The sequence below is a fragment of the Thermobia domestica genome, chromosome 8 (assembly GCF_964235325.1).
Source record: "Thermobia domestica chromosome 8, izTheDome1.hap1.1, whole genome shotgun sequence".
NCBI classification, from domain to species: domain Eukaryota; kingdom Metazoa; phylum Arthropoda; class Insecta; order Zygentoma; family Lepismatidae; genus Thermobia; species Thermobia domestica.
The window spans coordinates 29,797,825-29,820,329 of NC_137461.1; positions in this window are offsets into that span (position 1 = coordinate 29,797,825).

Here is a 22,505-nt window from a genome sequence, read left to right on the forward strand (position 1 = left end):
AAATATTTTAAACAAAATTTTCGAACAAAAATTTTCAAACAAAAAATTTCAAACGAAAAAAATTTCAAACAAAAATTTCAAACGAAAAAATCCCAAACAAAATTTTGAAAATTTTCAAACAAAAAATTTTTAAAACGAAAAATTTCAAACCAAAGTTTCACACAAAAAAAATTCAAAAACTTTTTAAATGTTAAAACAAAACTGAATGCAGAAAAAGATTTAAAACTCATCAACCTATCAGATTGCACGAAAGATAGTGATCAACCAATCAGATTGCAGGAAAGATAGTGACATATTTGACAATAATTTACCCAATGAATGAGATACTATCCAATTACCAATTATTGATATGACAATAAGAAATGTACCTCCTCCCAAAATTTAAGATTGGTACACAAATACACCTGTGTCTTATGAAAAAGTAATAAATCCTGTACTTATTCAATAATAAAGCCGGTCAATAACCTTTAAATTTTGAATATTTGGTCATAAGAGGAACACCAATGGGTCCTAGAAAACGTTTACCAAATTTTGTTATTTGATAATTCCCAAATTTAAAAGGGAACATAAACATATAAAGGTAATAAACCATATAACGTGCTAAATACTTATCAAAGGGTCAATAACCTCCGAAATTTGATTTTTGGTAGTTCTTTACCCATGAAAGGGAACGATGTGGACCATCCAAATTTATAGTGGTACATATTGAAGACCTGTACGAAGATACCAAATGCTTATATTAAACAATTTCTAAAACTGAGTGGATGAGTCAAGATACCCCTCCCAAATTTTTAAAGGGTGCGTCAATGTACCCATGTCTTATGATAGGAAATGAACCCATATACATGACCATATAACCATATACGGCATAAGACCGCTTCAAACGGAATAAATTGGGCCAAAAACCAAACACGTGGTACAACATATTGCTTACGTTTATATTTTGGCAATTTTGTACCCCTAAAAGGGAACGAGGTGGACCACCCAAATTTATCATGATACATGTTGAGGCATGTACTATGATACCGAATGCTCAAATTGGAAAATTTCCAAAATTTAAGGGGTTGGCCATGGTACCCCTTCCAAAAATTTAAAGGGTGCATCAATGTACCCATGTCTTATAATAGGAAATGGACCAATATATACATGACCATATAACCATATAAGGTAATAGGACCTCATCCAAGGGGATAAATTGAGCCAAAACCAAACACGTGGTTGTACTAAAATTTGGCAATTGTGTACCCATGAAAGGGAACGAGGTGGACCACCAAAATTTATAGTAATTTATATTAGGGTCCTATACTATAATACCAAACATATAAAAGGGACAATTTCCAAAATTAAAGGGGTGAGTCAAAGTACCCCTCCCGGGTGCACAAATGTACCTATGTCTTATGATAGGAAATGAATCCCCATACGTGACCATATAACGTATAAGGTAATAGGACCTCGTCCAATGGAATAGATTAGATAAAAAAACGAAACACGTGGTACAACGTATTGCTTACATTTATATTTTGGCAATTTTGTACCCCTAAAAGGGAACGAAATTACATTAATATATATTAGGGTCCTATACTATTATACCGAATGTTTAAATTGGGCAATTTCCAAAATTAAAGGGTGGTCCAAGGTACCCCTCCTGGGGGTGCATTAATATACCCTTATCTTATGAAAGGTAATGAACCCCTGTATACGCCCATATAACGATATAGGATAATAACACCTCATCAAAGGTGATAAATTAGGTCAAAAGACCAAACACGTGGTTGTACTAAAATTTGGCAATTGTGTACCCATAAAAGGGAACAAGGTGAACCACCCAAATTTATAGTGATACATACTAGGGCTCTATACTATTATACCAAATGTTTAAATTGGGCAATTTCTAAAATTGAAGGGGTGGGCCAAGGTACCCCTCCCGGGGTGCACCAATATATCCATGTCTTATGAAAGGTAATAGACTCCTGTATACGTTCATATAATAGGACCTCATCCAAGGGGATAAATTAGGTCAAAACCAAACACGTGGTACTACGTATTGCTTACGTTTATATTTTGGCAATTTGGTACCCCTAAAAGGGAACGAGGTGGACCATCCAAATTTATCATAATACATATTAGGGTCCTATACTATAATACCAAATGTTTAAATTGGGCAATTTCCAAAATTTAAGGGGTGGGCCAAGGTACCCCTCCCAAATTTTTCAATGGGTGCATTAATATACCCATGTCTTATGAAAGGGAATGGACCCCTGTATACGCCCATATAACCATATAGGGTAATAACACCTCATCCAAGGGGATAAATTAGGTCAAAAACCCCCGAAATTTGACTTTTTGGCAATTTTTTACCCATGAAAGGGAACGACATAGACCCCCCAATACTGATAGAGGTACATACTATGGTCCTACCCTACCATACCAAATTTTTAGATTTGGCAATTTCCAAAATTTAAGGGGGGTGGTCCTATGTACCCCTGCCAAAATTTAGGGGTGGGCCATGGTACCCCTGCCAAAATTTAGAGGGGGTGGTCCTATGTACCCCTAGGTCATTGACCCCGGCCAGGGACCATGGGTCCTGAGGCAGGGACCCAGGGGCCAAAAAGTGTCCTAAAGTGCAGCCAATACTACTGCATAACTTTAGATGCAAATGCTATGTGACATGTTAAATTAAATAAAATTCTGTTTTTAAAAAATGAAAAATGCAGAACATTTTATCCGATTAATCACCTTAATTAATTAGTAAGTTCATTCTCCTCTCTTTGATTGGAGCAAACCTGCCTATATATTGACTTATTAATATTTGGTTCACAAATTGCTGTACAAGAAGCCTTCATTATCTATATAAGCTAAGAATTAACTGGAAAATGCGTGTTTACTTTCATTTGTTTTCTACTCTACTAGATATTTTCTTTCTTATTTTGTAATTCTGCAATCACTTTTTTTAAATTGTCATTATATTGATTTGCTTCAGTATGGTCCCGTAATTTAAAAATACGAATGCATAAAAACAAATTCCATTTGTTAATTGCTAGGGGGGAAAAAATCAGAAATCTTATTTAGCGTGAAAAACCTTCTCGTTCACTGGAAACCCTGCTGTGTTGCAGAAGCACTGCAACGACCAGTCCCTGGGGAAAGTAGGCTTAACATTTGCTCCAATTGCCGCGCTGAAGGAATCTGGTCGTTGTATGTTCGTTGCAACACAATATAAATGAGAGACTCTGTGACGGATTATTTTTCGCTTTTTAAAACGGATTAACGGAACGGACAGTTACAGAAGTAAAAGAATATGTTATTTAAAGTGTATATATGCAAGTATTAAAACGTATTTTTTCTGTTCTTTACTACTATTGATAATAATATTTTTGTCTTCAAATACTTTGGTCATTGTGCAATGCTGCAACACTAACATTAGCCGCCACTGGTATAATCAGGACACAGTGAGAATAGTGTACTCCTTGGAGCAACATGAGTTTATCGTTAAAAGTGTTTGGTAAACGGAATCTGTCATTTAGAAACAAATTTGCCTCACGTTCTGCCCCTAGTAACATAATATATCTATGGTCGCTAGTGAATAAATTGGAAGTACCAGGATGACTTCTGAGTGAGACACGAAAGCGTCGGACCCTGTAGGCAGCTCTTGTGGAAAATGTCATTTATTGACTCCTTAGGTCGTCCAAGAAATCTTTGCGTTGTGTGTCGCAAGAAATCGGTTGTAGCTTTTCAACATGGGATTTTTGGGTGTTACCGCTAACACTTAATTTGTATTCCGCAATTTCGCTTCAAAAATCCAAAACCTCATTCCAATTGCAAGGTACACTGACGAATATTTGCTGTTTTTCTTGAGGCGTGGCGGATATTACCCCGGATGAATTTAAACCAGTAAACATAGTCCCATAAATCTCCCACCCTTACTTGATCATTTACCACAAACCGCATGAAAATCGGATATCAGTTAAAAATTCTAGACCCAAATGAAATCCTTGAGTTTTAAAAGAATCACTCTGTAGTTCATGACTACCAAGCATTGTCTCTACCCCGCTTTCAGTCCTTAGGAAACAATTCCTATTCCTGTGTTGTAGTAATGAAATTAAATCTTTAAGTTTTACGTCCCACGATTATGCCGGCTAGGCTAAAGAAGACGGTGATGATGTGAAATGAATGAAATGGTGGAACGAAGAAAGTGGAAGGAAACGGGAGAGCCCCGAGGAAACCCACGCACACGCTGCATGTCCACCACAAGGTTCACTTAGCCTGAGCTGGGATCGAACCAGGGTTTCTATGCACCAGAGGTGAACGCTCTACCACTGAGCCACCGCGGCCCGTATCTGTCCTGTAATGAATCCAATACCGACCAACTTGAAATGCTAGCGGTAGGGCATCGTCTGATTTTCTATCCTTCGCTGTTCGGCCTTCATCTGGGCATCACAGTTTTCTCAATATTGGAGTCTAAATGTGAGATGGTTTTCTCACCTTGTTTAACCCATTTACACCCTTCCGAACTTACTAATGCTATTGTCGCTATTTCATTTTTAATAGCCCTAATAGATGACCTCTTGCAAGTGCTTGGAGCCAGAAACTAAAAATCATTACTACTACATGTTCCTTAGTAAATTAAGTAGGTATGGGATTCGAAGAATAGATGCAGATAGGACCTGGAAACTACAAGTTTTATGAGGAGGCCAAAAGTATCTTTCTGTTTCTGCCTCAGGCGTCTGCTTTAGCCTACAGGACAAAATCATGGGGCATAAAACTGGAAGATTTCATTTCAAGATATTTTAGCTTCCTGAGAAATTTTCTTTTAACTGGCACCACTGATTTGGTGGAGAAAACGACCGAGTATCTGGAATTGAAGAAAACGAACAGACGTTCACGAAACAAGAAAAGGTATTAAAGCGAGTCTTTCTCACTGAGAGGAGAGGCTGAAGGAAAAGAGGGCTGACCCGTGAGAATCTTGTTGGCGATACGTCATCTTGGAACATGAAGGTTGTCAAAAAATCGTCCGACCATAACATGAATTGAGACGGAAGCTTCTGGCCACACAGCGCAGAAGAGAAGGAAGACATCTTAGTTTCGTTTCTAGTTTAGCCTTCTGGGAAAATTCTGAACACAACTTTTCGATTTTCGGTTCGAACAAAATATATATAGTTGGAAAAGTTGACGACTTGATAAACACAGAATACACATATGGTGTATGCAGCAATGACCAGAACGTAAATAACTTTGGAAAATACTCCTTAATAGTGATTCTACATTTCAAATGCAGAGCGTTTAAGTATTAATAAATTGGAAGCAGATATACTATTTATTATTTACACATTTTCTGAAATCAATACCAAATATACACTCCCTTAAGCTGACGTGTATATACGAAGTATGAACTTTAATTCCTAGAATTCATATATGACAAAAAAAAAGCTTTGTAATAGTACATTAGTTATTTTGTCTTTACATCCCTATGCAAAGTACTTTTAAAAAGCGTATACACTAAATTATTTACCTATAAACTCTACATAATTGGGTTTTGGATTGGCAACACCCGCAATATGAATATTTCATGAAGTGTTGAAATTCAAATTTCTCTATTGGAAAATTCCAATTTTTGGCCTTAGGCCACTTGGTGTCCACACGGTGCAATTAGCCATTCTTAACAATACTGTGGAGATCGCAATGAATCGTGAAGCCAATTTCAAAACTTAATAGAACGCGAGGGTGTGTCCCGGTCGTCAACCCACCATTCATAAAATTTTGCCAGTGTGTGTCTTTTACTATACGGAGAACATCTCCTGAAGATACAGTGTTGTCGGATTTTCGCTTTATATTTTTGCTATTATTACTGTTTAATTCGAATAATTGCTAGTGTTCGTGCAGTTCTTTAAAGCTGCCTTCTTTAAAGCGGATCTTGTGAGCCGCTCATGTGAATTTATTGTGTGAATGCATTGAATACTTCCAAGCTGCTCAAAAGATCGTGATATCAAAATAGCAGCCATACTAGAGCCAGAAGAAGAAGCAGCTTTAATCTTGGCGATAAATTGCAAGAAAAAAGAAAAAAAAAGGATATAGAACGATATGGATTCATCCTATAAATCGATCAGAACTGGAAGAATGTTCATTTTAGTCTGTCTCCTAAACTGAGAGAAGATGAAAGAAAAAATGTCAATTACTTCAGTACGTCTCTATCTTCGTGTGACGAACTGTATAATAATATAAGATATGCATTTCATCAGAGTAACACCAAAATGAGAAAATTTTCAACATCAAATATATGTACACTTTTCTCCTTTCCAACTGAGTTCACGCTCATGTGTGAAGGGCTGTCATAAGACTGTGTGTTATTTTCTTCCCCGACAGTATCTGGCTCGAACAGGCTGCTGGTGGATGAAAAAATAACACGCAATCTTAAGAAAGTCCTTCATACCAGCACAAAGCCGCGGTTCACATGCACCGAAGCGTATGTGTGAAGGCTTACATTTAACTAGAGATGCAAGGGCTCGGAAAAAAACCGGCTTTTTTGGAAAAAAACTCGTTTTTTTCTGCTTTGCTTTTTTGCTTGGGAAATTTTGGGCTTTTTTCAAAATACTGCTTTAAATTGATAAAACAGACTTTGTATCGCTTCTCTATAACACAAAAAATCATTTAATTAGTGGTTGATACTGATAATAATATAAAACATCGAAAATAAACTATGAATTTCAAAAAAATATTTCAAACAATTTTTCTTCAACATATTTACATTATGAATTCCACAGGATTAACCAATGTATATAATAAGAATTTTTTAACCTCCTATATACAAAAGTAAGCAGAGTTGGCGAGGACCGTGGTTGTTTTTGAAAATGCCAAAAACCCGTTTTTTGGGGGATGTTTAAACCAGGCTTTTTTGGTTTAAACCAGGCTTTTTTGACTTAGATTTTTTGCTTTATGTATTTATATTACATATTCACAGAAATAAGTTTGTTTCGCCTTGATGTTATTATGCAACAGCGGGGTTATGCCGGAAGAACTCCCATAAGCTTAAAGAAGTGCGGTCAGTAAATTTCTTAAGTTGAGAATCTCCCGCCCTAGCCATTGGGAAAATCCCGTCATTACTTGAAATGTAAGACAATAACGGGAAAATCCTGTTATTGCTTTGCATATAAAATTTAAAGGTCAACGTACCATAATCAGTACGCTAAAACTGAGGTATTAAATTACAAATTTAGTACCGGTACGTAGATATCATTGAAAGTCCAATCCAAGCTAATGTTGGAAGCTACGTAGGCAATCGATAAATTTTGTCCAATTTCTATCAATATATTTAAGCAATATTGGCTTCTTTATAAAACAACACGCATTTAGGCATGCAGAAATATACAATTTGGTTTGTTTAGTATATTTAGGCTTAACATCCTTACAAAATACCGAGGTTATCAAGGAGAAGACTTTCGCTTAAACTGACATCCGAACCGCTACTTGGGTTACGCATGAAAGAAGGTTTGTGGTTCGACCGAGAATTGAACATGGGACACCTTGATTAAAAGGTGAAAGGGAAATAAAACTATTGCAGGTGGTTTGATATCTGGAAACGTCACCATGAAGTTCACACGATTCGCATTTTTCATTCTTTTTATTTTTGTGGTTTAAACCAGTTATTAAAAAAAAAGTTGGTGTAAACCAGCCAACCCTAAAAGTAAACACTTCTTTTTAAAGAATACACAAATAACTAGCAAAATAGTATGTAGTATTTTTACTTCAAAATATTCCATACCCTCTTTTTGAAACAAAATAAAATTAAAATAAAACATAAGAGAAATACTTAGATTTATATGATACACTTAAAGGCTGCACATCTAGAGCTTTTGGTTCTGTATATTCTTGAAATTTTACAGTTAAGTTTTATAGAACCACCATCACAGTTTACCCAATCCTCAAGTTTTCTGAATTTTTAACAAGAGGGATTCAACATATAATTACGGAACTCCCCCCCCCCAAAAAAAAGACTACGGAATATATTTAAGTTAAGCTAAATACAACTGCACAACAAACATGACTGAGTGATTAGCTTTTGAGCTTCTATCGGGAAGTCCGGGATTCAACCAGCATTCGACCATTCTGACAAAGCTTTTCTTTATTCCATTGTGAATGTAGAAATAGTGCGTATACTGTGAGTTGGCCGACTTCCTTTCTTATTGTTTTTAAATCGTTATTATTACTAATTACCAGCAGTGACGGTTTTGCGAAGGTTAGGGGCATGGGCGGCGATTAGGGGGGGTAAGAGGGGGCAGTTCCCCCCACTTTTTGATGTGACGCCCTAATTTATATAGTTTTTTTTAAAATGTAAACAGGGTGTCCACGTAATTTGGAGAAAAAATCTCTGATTTTTCCCTGATTTTCCATTTCGAAAGGTCCGGATTCCCCTGACCCCCCTGGATAACTTAAAAATATAGAAAAAAGAGAGAAACTCCAGCCTCCACAGTCCCCATAGTTGGCCTTGTTCTCTTCCGCTTCTGTTTATTTTTTCAATTTTCTTTCCAAAGGAATGTAAATTTACAAACATGTGCATTAGGGTGATATTGATTAGGCCTACCTATTACACAAAATGTAAAGTTACAGACGAAAGTGTGCAGTATACAGAGTACTTACGATATGAAAAAAATACACATCATATGCTTATACATTCTAATACCAATTACACAGCATTATAATATTGCCTATAGTAATAAACAGTTCATACATGATTTAAAAAAAAAAAACATTGTGTAACATATTTTTGCTGGTGCAGATGTTAAATTCAACCCATTTAGAAATTTGTTTTCATCCTTTCTCGCATAGTTTTCTTCTCATTGATCTGAATATCCTTCTTGTTGCCTCCGCAGTTTAATTTTCTTCTCTTATTCCTCCAGCTTCTTTAGTTGTTGCTGAATTTCCGTTTCTCTCTCCTCTTCTCGTCTCCAGCATTTATTTATCTTTTCTTTTCCAAATACACCTGATATTGTCTCATTGAACTTCTCACTGAATTTATTGATGATCCACCTACTCTCATCACAGAATCATATATGATCCGTTGAGCCACCAGAGATTCTTCTTGTAAGTTCTCAAAAATGAGAATTTTATTTATTGTGTAAACACTTTCAAAAAATGCGTTTCCGTGAATGAAGATTGAACACAATTTCATAACTGACCATAAGTCAACGAAGTTCTTCCCATTTCCTAAGACTAAGTAAAAAACTCATCAAGTCCAATACCACCTCTGTCATTGGCTATGAATTCATCCGAGTGTTCCTTAAATTCTTCAGTCTGAGCTTTCACTGTGAGCTGGAGATACTATTTCTCCGCGTTCTCAGCCACTTGTCCAGATATCCTCTTGGCACCATGAATTCTTCCAGAACAGCGTCTACTCTTTTGAGCAAATATGCCAGGATGCAGTTAGATGTGTTTCTCGCAGAAAATTAGTTTCAACAACTATATCAGAGAACACTGACTCCCTCAATATCATCATTAAGAACACCACATTTTACATCCCGTAACAGTAAAGAAATCAAACCTATTTCATCAATTCAGTAATTGAACAATGGACTTAGATTTTTTGCTGACTTTCCTTGACCAATCTGTCATTTCCCTGCCTTCACCTGATACATTTTACGTACCTGACTTTCACTTATTTTCCAGAATGTAGACACCCTGGTAATGGTTTTGTATGTATTACTGTTTCATAGAAAGAAATGATGCCATATGATATTTGCCGTTGCGTGAGTACGTATTGGTTATTTGTCTTCCCGTTGAGTTAAGAAAGTTACAAGAATTGCGTTTTAATTGCAATTCACAGCAATTAATATTGCAATTGCATATTTCTTTCAATTTCATAGCATATGCTTGCAGTACTTACTATATTTCATTTTCTAAGAGTAAAATAATTCATTTAATGGCATGTGTGGGATTAAAAGTATAAGCTGTTCATTAATTCCCAGTTTCAATAACTTCTGCAAAACAAGCGTCATTATTCATTACTATGATTAATATTATCCCTTCTATTTATTTGTTTTGCAAATTTATTAAATAATCTGATCACACAACTTTCCAGACAGAATTTTAAGATGTTCATGAGCAAGAACTCAAATCTCTTCTTACACTTTCGTTGTTTTAGAGTATAAAGGACTAGTGCCTACCTGTATTGCTCTTATGTATTTACTTAATAAAATAGAAATACGATATACGGTATTTTAAGTGAGAAAAGATAGTATCCTATTAGTTATACAACCTTTCATCAATGTTAGAAACAACCAGGAAGTCTAACACTGATATACAATTGTTCAGATCATGTCTTGCCCCCCCCCCCACTTTTAACTTCCAACCGCCGCCACTGGTTAGGGGGGCGGTCTTTCGGACTGAAGCCCGTTCCCCAAAGTTACGGAATGTCTGCAACAAACGAAATATCTATTATTTATGCCTTTACTCATAAACTTTAAGCTCCCGTCAAATAAAAATTACGAATTTTAAAAAAAAACTAAACATTAGTAAGAAACCCTTCCCAAAATACTTTTCTAAATCCGCCATTGATTCTCAGTATAAAATGATTTTTAAAGTTATCCGGAAGATTATTGCTAAACATATAAACGAAACGAAATATTAGTTATGCCTGTACTCATAAACTTCAAGCACTTCCCAAATAAAATTAGGACTTTTTAGGAAACGAAACAATCAGAAAAACCCCTCCTAAAGTACTTTTCTAAATCCGATACTGATTATTTGTATAAATTGGTATTTAAGGTTGTCCGGAAAATTATTGCTAAATCACTTCACAGCTACAGTATAACAGAAATGTGGAAGTACGGTTTGACGGATATATTGAAAAACGTACGCTTTGACGGATAAATAGAAAAACGGGCAAGTTTAACTTTTGCGCTAGAAGCTAGAGTACTAAAAGCTCTTAGAAATGAAACACGGATGACAAACTAATGAAGAAAAAAGATGTCGATAACTCAAAAGTTAAAATAAAGTTAAATAGCCTCTAAAATTACCCTCAAATACTACATTCTTCATGTTAGCTTTAATTCGTAAAACATGTGCTCCATCCATCTTGATGGTGAATTTCAGAGCGAAATATCACATTCAGGTCATGGAATTCTTATCTAACTATAGAATATACTATAAGAAAGCTATTTAGATAGAAAAATCATGAAGTTGAAAAAAGCCAAAATTTCCAAAATTCTCGTTTTTTCCCAAAAAAGCCGGCTTTTTATGTGAAAAAAACCATCGATTCAAAAAAGCCGGCTTTTTTGCATCTCTACATTTAACACTATGTAAAGTTAACCGCTGCAGCTCGCGCGAGCGGGTCGCAGGTTCCTAGTGTGAAGGCTACCTAAGTGCTTTCTTTTTCTTCGCTTGTTTGCCATTTTCTCTAAATTTGGCAACGTTGTTGGGGCACTTCTCTTGTTTCATTTTTTCTCAAGTGTCCGCTCGAAAAGCAGTTCGACGAATCGTACAGAATTCTTCCGATGCATCGCACCTGAAAGTAAGCAGTTCTATGTTTCGTGTAGGGCAAAGGTTTGACTAGTATTCGCGGTCACTATTACAAACATTATGTGCATCACCGATAGAAGAAATCAAACAACAAAAGAAACAATGTGCTACATAACAGTACATTTTTCGTATGAAGCACATAAACAAATAGAAACTGTTGAGGAGAATAAATTCCGTTAACTGCATCCGATTGCCAACAACCAACATACATTTTAAAGCCATAAAAATTCATTTCTCTCGATTTTCTTGAAAATCATGCGTAAGTGCCCATGCCATTCCCCTACCATCTCCGTCCGTGCCACGGCCGTGACCATTCACACATACCTTGTCGTGCAGTGCTGTGCCATAAAAGTAAGTTTCTGTCGATTTTCTCAGAAACTACGCATCATAATTTAAGCATGTTACTTTGTAAATCTCGATATGCTCTATCTATTGATATGTCTTGCCTTTGGACAATATTTTAGCTAAATACAAAATAAAGTTTAAGAGTTAATCATAATTTTGGGCTATATCTCATTAACTATACTGCATGTACAGTCAGCGACTTTAGAAAATGGAGGTTGGATACATAAGAAATGATAGCTTTTTCCAGTAGCAGAATAGTTTCACTGTATGTCTGATAGTTGGACAACCAACATGACAGCAAATACATGCCCGAAAACATAACATGCCAGGATATTCCTCCATTTGGAGGAAAAAGTATTACTATCTGAGAGCATCACTTAGAGAAACGACCACGAGATAAATCTACAGAAATTCCATTTACTTTAAGATCAAAGAGATAGGAATTAATGCAAAGGAAACGAAAACAATAATACGCATCATACAGAGACCGAAAAAGTATGGAAAGCTAAACAAAATGAGAAAAGAAGGAAAGAGGGAAAGGAAAGAGCAAAAGACATGGGAATAAATTAAATTTTAACACTTAAGGATAAACAGTGTCCGTCTTTCCCCCTGACCCCATCGTGGGTTTTCTCCCTTCATAGGATAAATCTCTTTCAGTATCAAACGCGAACATCATTTATAGCATTGAAAAAAAAATAACTCAGTCTAGGCCGAGACTCGAACCCCACACCCTTAGAATGACAGTCTCACGCGGTATCCACTTACCTACACAGGCTCTATCTATAAACCAGCTCTTACCCGCGCTGTTATCAAACGTGTTAAATCAGCCATTGTCGGTGAATCACCCCAGTTCCATTTGAAGTTTAAACTTTATTTACCTCACTTAGCCATCTATGGGTAGCAGTCCCCTTGCTTTCATAAAAAACATTTGTTCTGTAGATTAAAATCAAGAATGAATTAATCTGTACTCTTGGGAGCTTACTGGTGCACCAACATATCTATCTATTTATCTATCTATATCTATATGTCTATCTCTCTCTCTCTCTCTCTCTCTCTCTCTCTCTCTATATATATATATATATATATATATATATATATATATATATATGTATGTATGTGTGTGTGTGTGTGTGTGTGTGTGTGTGTGTGTGTGTGTGTGTGTGTGTGTGTGTGTGTGTGTCGAATTGATTTTGGATTAAAAGAGCGACTTCGTAAATTTACGGAACGCGTGTTAACACGACAGTAAGGACATCTCGTAACGTTGTTAGGTAACACACGCAGTGTAAATAAAGTTTCAAAACCAGAAGTCGGAAGATATGCCGTGGGTAAGTCGGTAAGACGTCTGCTTGCTGAGTGCAGAAATTCGGGTTCAAATCTTGGCTGTTACGTTTTTTTTTTTTTTTTTTTTTGTTCCGTTGAAAATACATTTCTATATTTTTGCGTTTGAAATTGCTTTCTTTCATTTTTTGTAGATTATCTTAAATTAGTGAAGGCCAAGTAAGGTCAAATTACATATATGTCTGCTTTATCTGTGTGTACAGTCCAGAGATGGAGTGAGTCAATTGGGTCAAGATTTGTGAGTAGGTCAGTGGATCGTGGGTCAACAGGACGTGACTCACTGTGACACACCACCCCCCGTGACCTCTCTGACTCACACTGACCCTACGTTTTAAATTTTAAGGTCTCCCTCTTTATTCGGCCTCCCTCCTTATTATTAAATTCAATGTATAGATAATTATTGAGTTGAGTTGATTTTGAGTTTAGCGCCCTTTTCAGCAGCGAGGCTAGATGAGACAGGACCTACTGATTAACATAGAAACCGAAAAACGTGAGCTCCCGTTGGGAATCAAACCAGGGTCTTCCACGCCACAGGCATATAATAGTGTCTTATATAGCAGTTAATATTTTTGCTATAAAGTATCAAATAACTAAACATTTGATGTAAATAAATGAGAAACCTAAAATATTGCAGATTACTGCAATTGCGATTTAATTCAATTTAAGCATTATACATCCATATGATTGTTAAAGTTGCTTTATAAAGATGCAGATTATGAATTACAGTAATTTTTTCAATGAAATGAAATTAAATTAAGTTTGACGTCCCATGCTTATGTCGGCTAGGTAAAGGAGACGGTGATGATGAGAAGTGAACGAAAATTGTGCAACGATGTAGGTAGGAGGAAACAGGAGAATCCTGAAGAAACGAACGCACACGGTGTTTCTTCACCACAAATCTGACTTTGTGCAAGCTGGGATCGAACCAAGGACACCATGCACCAGAGGTGAACGTTCTACCACTAAGCCACTTTGGCCCTATGAAAAATACAACCATATTTATTCTCTCTCTCTCCCTCTCCATTTTTATATAGTTATCAGAAGCATGAATAATTTTCATTTTGGGGGGTGCGGTGGCTCAGTGGTAGAGCGTTCACCTCCGGTGCTTCGGGTCCCTAATTCGATCCCAGCTCGCGCCGTTTGGACTTTGTGGTGGACAAACGCCGTGCTGGTGGGTTTTCTCGGGGTTCTCCCGTTTCCTCCTACTTTCTTCATTCCACCATTTCACTCCTTTCTCATTATCACCGTCTCCTTTAGCCTAACCGGCATAACCATGGGACGTTAAACATAAAGATTTCATTTTATTTCAATTTTTGCTTTGAACGTATGGTTTCAAGTTGGTATTAAACTCAGAACTCTGATCTTAATGAGTTGAGTTGATTTGGAGTTTAACGTCTCTTTCAACAGCAAGACCATATATGACGTGGACATATTGATTAACGTAAAACCCGAACCATGTAAACTCCCGCCGTGTGGTGGTGATTGTGATTTTGAGTTTAACTGCCCGGTCAGCAGCGTGGCTATAGGAGACGTGGACCTACTGATTAACATGGAATACGAAACACATGAGCTCCCACCGGGAATCGAACCCGGGTCTCCCAGGATAAAGTCGTGCGTACGCTAACTCCCACCGGGAATTGAAATCTGTTCTCATTGTAAGAATGTTAACGTTCCTTATTTTACCGGTTTTTGTATAACTTCATGGACCAAATTTCACAGAAGTAAATCCCCACGGTAAGCAGGTTTGCATATCCAGACTCCTAAGTATGAAAACATTTACGCTCACTTCAACCTCAAACAATTCATGAATTGAAGAATAAAGGATAATATTCCAGATAAAGTATATGGTTTGAAAAATACCATATAGGAGAGGGACATATCAGTCCTTTCTGCTCATGGAGTTATTAAAACAGGATCATCGGGCAGTGGTCTTTACCATTGAAAGATATTGCTTCTAAAATATTTCCAAGTAACTTCCAATTTTCTTGTTCTTGTTGTGGGTCTCAATGGTAAACCGCTTACGCTGGTGCGTGTGGTCTTTATTGTTTCGATCCCCGGGCAAGGAAGTTTGCGTTGGACAAGATCGTATCCGTAGGTTTTCTCAGGGTACTCCCGCTTTTTGCCACTTTTCATTCAACCAATTCTTCTATCATCATTGACTTGCTTTAATCATTGGAGATGCCTTGGTCCCTTGAGCATTGCGGTGATGTCAGAAATCAGACTCGGTCCCAAGCATTTAGGTTGTGATGTAAACCTTTGCTGTGGTTCAGTCTCAGTATTTTATTACGCGAGGTAAAACCATCCATACAGCTATAAATGTTGTTCTATCTTACGCAACCAGGTATTGATATTGAGCCAATGCGGAACCTCATTTTTGGCGCTTTGAGGCCAAGAACTGACTTCGGACATTACGCTGTTTTCAAACGACTAGGATCTTTCCAATGTTACCATCCGCGTCCAACAACCCCATGTTTAAAAGGGGAATAGAAAGAGCCCGTGTCTAAAACTTCCGGACCCAGTTTCTTGACGTTCAAGTTTAGGGATCGACTTCTGACATCACAATTGTGCTCAACGGATCAAAACCTTTTAAATGCCGCCAACGCCGTCCAACAACTTCATCTTTAATAGGTGAATAGAAGGGACCCGAATCCATAACGTCAGGACCCCATTCCTTGAGTTGCGTGGCCTGGGCCAGACTTCTGACATTACTACTGCACTCAGGGGACCCGGGCCTTTCCAACGCTACCACTCGCGTCCAGCAACTCCATGTCTAACATGGTCGTCCTGACGTAGGAGAATCGACTCCATGCTTTTTTCATAATTATTCTCCAAATGGATTTGTATACAAGGTAGTTTGGCAAGTTTAGCAGCAGGTCTAAAATAAGCCTCTTGAGAGTGGCTCTTATTTGTTAAAGAATACATAACGATCGCTTTTGGCTGTTGCAATGGTCTGTCTAAGCGGCTTGATAAAAAAGAAAAAACAGCGTAGCATAACAACAAAAAGGTGTTTCTCTTATATGTTAAAAATAAAAGCACAGAAAGAAAAAGTCAAAGTTTGGTAAGGTGAGTGTCGGGGGACGCCGAATTCTACTTCGCCCCGGGCAACGAAATTTCTAGCTACGGCTCTGAACTCCAACACTTATCGGTCATTCAGAGTCTCATCCCTTACCTACAACAGCGTAGTTTGATTAACCTGTTATACCAAAACGTTTGGAAAGAACCTTTGAGTGTGACTTATTGATAGCTATGCAATATGTTGACAGAGTGCTAGTCTTCAGTTTAGCAACGAAGGTGCCCTTAGGCGAAATTTCACGTTGCTCTCTACTTTTGTCTGTGCCTTGTAAACCGTAACATTATGTTTAAAGGCAAGCAGAAACAACGTCAGTTGTTTAGTACTTCTTTGCAGAGCCACTGATAAGGCGTTTGTGTCTTTTACACAAATAATTTTTGCCTGATTGCTGTTTGAAGCCTTTTTGTATTATACACTATAAAACAACATATCCAGATTCAGAGAAATACACAGAAAGTTTAAAGAAGGGGGGTTAAAAATATCGTTATTATTCAGATGCTTTATTATTATTATTATTATTATTATTATTATTATTATTATTATTATTATTATTATTATTATTATTATTATTATTATTATTATTTTCTTGAGTACAGAGATACAAAGAACAAGAACTCCGTCACCATTAACATGGAAGCGAAAATGACTTCGAATTGGAAATAATAGATCAATGCATTTAATTTCGAGGAGAGGCTATAGGGCAGACACGGATCCAGGGAGCGATCGGGGCAATCGCCCCCCTCCCACGGAAGAGGAAGCTTTCTTATTTTATATATAAATAAAACCCATCCCAAAATTTGGAGCTCTTAAAACTAGCTAAGTAGCAGTATTACAATCCACGCCCCCCCCCAGAAGTCCGTTCTGGATCCGCCCCTGCTACAGGGGTACTTTAGAGTTCACTGCTTTTCCTTGCAATCCACGCTCATTGCTGGATAAGTATTATATTTTATTATATTATTTGTCAAATTGAGCGAAATAGTTTTACCACAACGGCAAATTCAACAATTAGGTTTAGGAAAAACAACTCATTGGTTCAAACACACACAGAAAGAGAGAGTCCATTTGTTCGGGATGTTTTTTGAGGTTCGCGGCGTCTCCCAAGAAGAAATCTTGCTAAAACATATGTTGTTTTTAACAAGGAACGTAAATGGGTATCAGGTATATCAGTACTTCAAATGGAAAGCAAAAAGAAAAGAGAGATAAAGATGAGTAATTTCCTATACTGTATTTTTGGCATTGAAGAATACCGTTACTGTTTTATTGATCTACTGTACGCACTTCTGCGTTTTACTAACCAACCCACAATCATGCTATATATACCATATATCGGCTAGGTCCAATCTGCTGCCAATGCGCCTTTTCTTCAAGGAACATTTTTTTTATTATTACACGCTCAGAAACAAGGATAATCACCCGAAACGTGAGAAGATCTGGAGAATGACCCAGTAACAATGAACTGACAAAGGGAAGGAAATACAAAAGTGGAAAACTATTGTAATTCAAAGTCGAGGCATTTTTTCTTGCAATAACTGACCCTTCAAGTCGGGGGAAGTTTCTTGAAATAATAGTAATATATTTTTAACTTGCTCCTTATTTTAGCTTATGTAGTAATTTAAGACACAAAGATGTATCGCAATTTGCAATACATTTTTCAATTTGCAGTGCAAACATGTAAATGCAATGTTGCATTTCCATGTTTGCGCTGCATTGCATTCCCATTTGCACTGCAAACTGCGATGCGATACTCCATTTAAAAAATGCAAGGAGATTCCTGACCAGTTGTTCTTTCAGAAAAAATGTTCAGGGTGGGGGAAGGGGCACTGCTGGTACTATTCTATTTATTATTGTATTATAGACGTAATATTTTGGTCTCCTCCGGGGGCACTCTCAGAGCTCCGGGAGGGGGGCAGTGCCCCAAAAACATATCTGGAAGAAATACTGTTCCTGACACCAAGATAAGACAAAAGGTAATAACAAACCTGGGCGCACAAATGCTTAATTTCGGAGTTATAGGCTGCCAAAAACATGAAGAAATGAACTTTAAAGGTCCATAGCTCCAAAACTAAGCGACCTACCGTAGTACGGTCAAGACCTTATTTAGGAACTAGTACGTGCGCTGTCCAAATATCCATATTTTAGAATTCTAACATACTTCTGCAACAATTTTTATACAGGTATTTGGTGAGTACTTCAAATTATATGCACATAGCCAAAGTTCCTCTCTAAAAATTGTCGCATGTGTACTCTAGATTCTGAAACATTGTATTTTTGGATAGCGCACATATTAGTTTCTAAGTGAAGTCTTAACCCGACTACGATAGGTAGGGATGCGCACGAGACAAGATTTGAGGCTTTCTCGTCTCGAAAATGTGCTGTAAAAGTGATGTCTCGACTCGAAAAATGTATTCTTTTTTATTGCAAGAGCTGTGTCTCGACTCGAAATTTGTCAGAAAAATTCTGTCTCGACTCGTCTCGTGCGCATCACTAACGATAGGTCCCATAGTTTTACAGCTATGAACCCTTAAAGCCCCGGATCCAGGATATGATCAAGGGAGCGACTAAATCACTGTTTGCCGCTTTATCCAGTGTAAAGCAGGATTGAAGCCTATTTTATCCAGTGTATACCTGAGTGTCAAGAGGGCTGTAGCTCCCCTTGGATCCGCACCTGTATAATATATATATATAACTGTTTCTGAGTGATTAGTTTCTTCAAAACTATTGTTAAAAATATGTGAAGAGTTTTGAGACATTCGAGTCGAATCAAGATTTTTACGAGCAGTCTCGATTCGACTCGAATTTTACAAATTGTGTCTCGACTCGTGCACATCCGGTTCGGTTCTCGGTTCGGTTCGATATTAAATAAGCTGTGAGCCAAGCCGCACAAGTCGTTGACAACCGTAGACCCAGGCAGAACAGTTTTAAACATGTTTTCCTGGCACGCTATAACTTTTAACAAATTTTGGCCCAAGCACGAATACTTGATCCTCCGGAACTCAAACCCAGAACCTCGTGAACGATGTCCTTGTGTCCTAGATTTCACGACTACCGAAATCGGCAGTTAACTAGTTTTTAGTATTCAGATGGAAACCGCCTATCTTTCAAGCTTAATTACAGAATTTAATAATAATAATAATAATAATAATAATAATAATAATAATAATAATAATAATAATAATAAGCTGTAGTGGAATTAGCAACATTGATAATAATTATATTGTTTATGCAGAATAAGTGAAAAAGGAACTTGAAACTACACACAAGATTTGGCTCGATTTGGCTCGACTCGACTCGAAACTCGATCCAAATTCGAGTCCAGTTTCGAGTGGAGTCAGAAGAAATTTTTCGAGTCGAGTTCCCGAGTCGAGCTAAAAGATGTCTGTTTCGAGTCGAATCAAGTTTAAAAAAAAACACTCGAACTCGCTCGTGCCCATCCCTAACCACTGCCCCTGAGTGCAGTAGTAATGTCAGAAATCAGGCTCAGACCACGAAGCTCAAGGAATGGGGTCCTGACGTTATGGGCTCAGGTCCCTTCTATTCACCTGTTAAAGATGAAGTTATTGGACGGCGTTGGCGACATTTAAAAGGTTTTGATCCGTTGAGCACAATGGTGATATCAGAAATCGATCCCTACTCTTGAACCTCAAGAAACTGGGTCCGGAAGTTTTAGACACGAGTCCTTTCTATTTCCCTTTTAAACATGGGGTTGTTGGACGCGGATGGTAACATTGGAAAGATCCTAGTCGTTTGAAAACAGCGTAATGTCCGAAATCGGTTTCTGGCCTCAAAGCGCCAAAAATGTGGTTCCGAATTGGCTCAAAATCAATACCTGCTTGCACAAGATAGAACAACATTTATAGCTGTATGGATGGCTTTATGTCGCGTAATAAAATACTGAGACTGAACCACAGCAAAGGTTTACATCACAACCCAAATGCTTAGGATCGAATCTGATTTCTTACATCACCGCAATCCTCAAGGGACCAAGACCTCTCCAATGATTAAAGCAAGTCAATGATGATAGAAGAATTGGTTGAATGAAATGTGGGAGGAAGCGAGAGTACCTGGGAAGACCCACGAATACGACCTTGTCCACCACAAACTTACTAGGCCGGGAATCGAAACAATAAGGACCCCATGCACCAGAGATAGAGCTCTACCACTGCGCTATCGCGCCCAACGATTAAAGCGTCAATGCTAATAGAGAAGTTGGTGGAATGGAAAGTGTGAAGAAGCGGGAGTACCCTGAGAAAAACCACAAAGACGATCTTGTCAACAACAAACTTACTTGACTGGAGATCGAAACAATAAGGACCCCACGCACCAGAGGAAGCGCTCTACCACTGAGCCACCGCTCCCAATGATTAAAACAAGTTAATGATAATACAGGAATTGGTGGAATGAAGAGTAGGAAGAATCGGGAGTACCCTGAGAAAACCCACGGATACGATCTCATCCACCTCAATGTTAATTGGTCCACCAGAGGAAGCTCTATACCACTGAGCCACCGCGCGCAATTATTAAAGCCAGTCAATAATAATATAGGAATTTGTGGAATGAAAAGTGGGAAGAAGTGGGAGTACCCTGAGAAAAACCACGGATATGATATTGTCCAGTACAAATTTCCTTGGGTGGTGATCGTAACAATAAGGACCCCACGCAAAAGAGGAAGCGCTCTACCACTGAGCTGCCGTGTCGAATGATTAAAGCAAGTCAATGATAATAGAAGAATTGATGGAGTGAAAAGTGGCAAGAAGCGGGAGTACCCTGAGAGAAGCTACGGATACGATCTTGTCCACCGCAAACTTATTTGGAATCCGGATATCCGGATATTATCCGACATCCGGATAACATCCGTTATCCGGATCTTATCCGTCATCCGTTATCCATCATGCGGATAGTATCCGTTACCTCTATATTATCCGTCATTCGCTATCCGGATATTATCAGTCATCCATTATCCTGATATTATCCGTATAACGGATAATATCAGGATAATGGATGACTGATAATATCCGTTATCCGTCATCCGTTTTGTTGTCCGTCAACCGGATATTGCAAATCCGGATAAGTTTCTATCCGATATCAGTATAAAAATTATCCAGATGTTACAATCCTTAATCACCATCGCAGGAGCTAAATATCTTCAAAGTCTGCTACACAAGAGCGGGGGCGGATCCAGTGGGCGATCATGGCGATAGCCTCCCAGAAAGGGAATATTTGTGTTTTTATATAGAAATAAAACCCATTCCAGAGTTTGGAGCTCTTAAAAGTAGCTCTAAATAGGAGTATTACCAACCACCGAGCCCCCAGAAGTCCATCGTAGATCCACCTCTGGACAAGAGAATGGGAAACACTTATTATTCACATTCAGTTTGCGCATCTCACAAATAAACAATATTTTCTTTCACTTCTGCATTCTACTACTGCATTCTAGTGAACTGTAATGCCTTTTATGTTTAAAAATAATTATTCATTTTTCAATAATTGTCAATGTTTATAAGTTCAGTAATTCACCATGAATAGAGTCAACTAGAAGTGTTTTTGTAACGAAGAAATAACAACATGAACTGTGAAATATCTTCTTACAAACTGTCGAGAGTTGAGAGTCGACAAACTTTGCTCTTTCGTTTACCGATTACCTCGAAACCGCGGTAGCCAGAATTAGCCCAGGATAGGGTACTTATATTAAGAAAATGAAAATCTTAGGAAAATGCAGAAGTCTTTTAGTCTGAGAGAAAAAAGGAATGAAATCTTTAATTTCTAGTTCTGTTAGTCTTGTAGCTCTTAGTCCGTACCAAAGTACTGATAGAAATATGGCCAATGAATTATGACTATTTTGTAGAATATTCCACTTTAATATTACAGGAAATTCATCTTCCGGCTTGCTTGGTTGTGAAAAGTTATAGAGTGTATTGGTATTGGTATACTATGTAAAGTATGTGTACTGTCGCTGATTTGTGATAACAATCAGAAACAGAAGTAAAAGGTAAATTGCAGTAATAGTTTTCTGTTAATTTTTATATTCAAGGGGAGACGGAAAACCTACTTTTATCTTAACATTTGTTTTTCTTAAAATTTCTATTCGGATTCACACTCTTCCCCTTCAACATTGAATAGGGAAATGGGGAACTTATTTAGAATTTGATTGTTGATTCCAGTATATTTCAAGCATCACTTCTCGGACCTGGGCCTGTGATATGTCGATAAATCGCTATCGTCGATATATATATATATATATATATATATT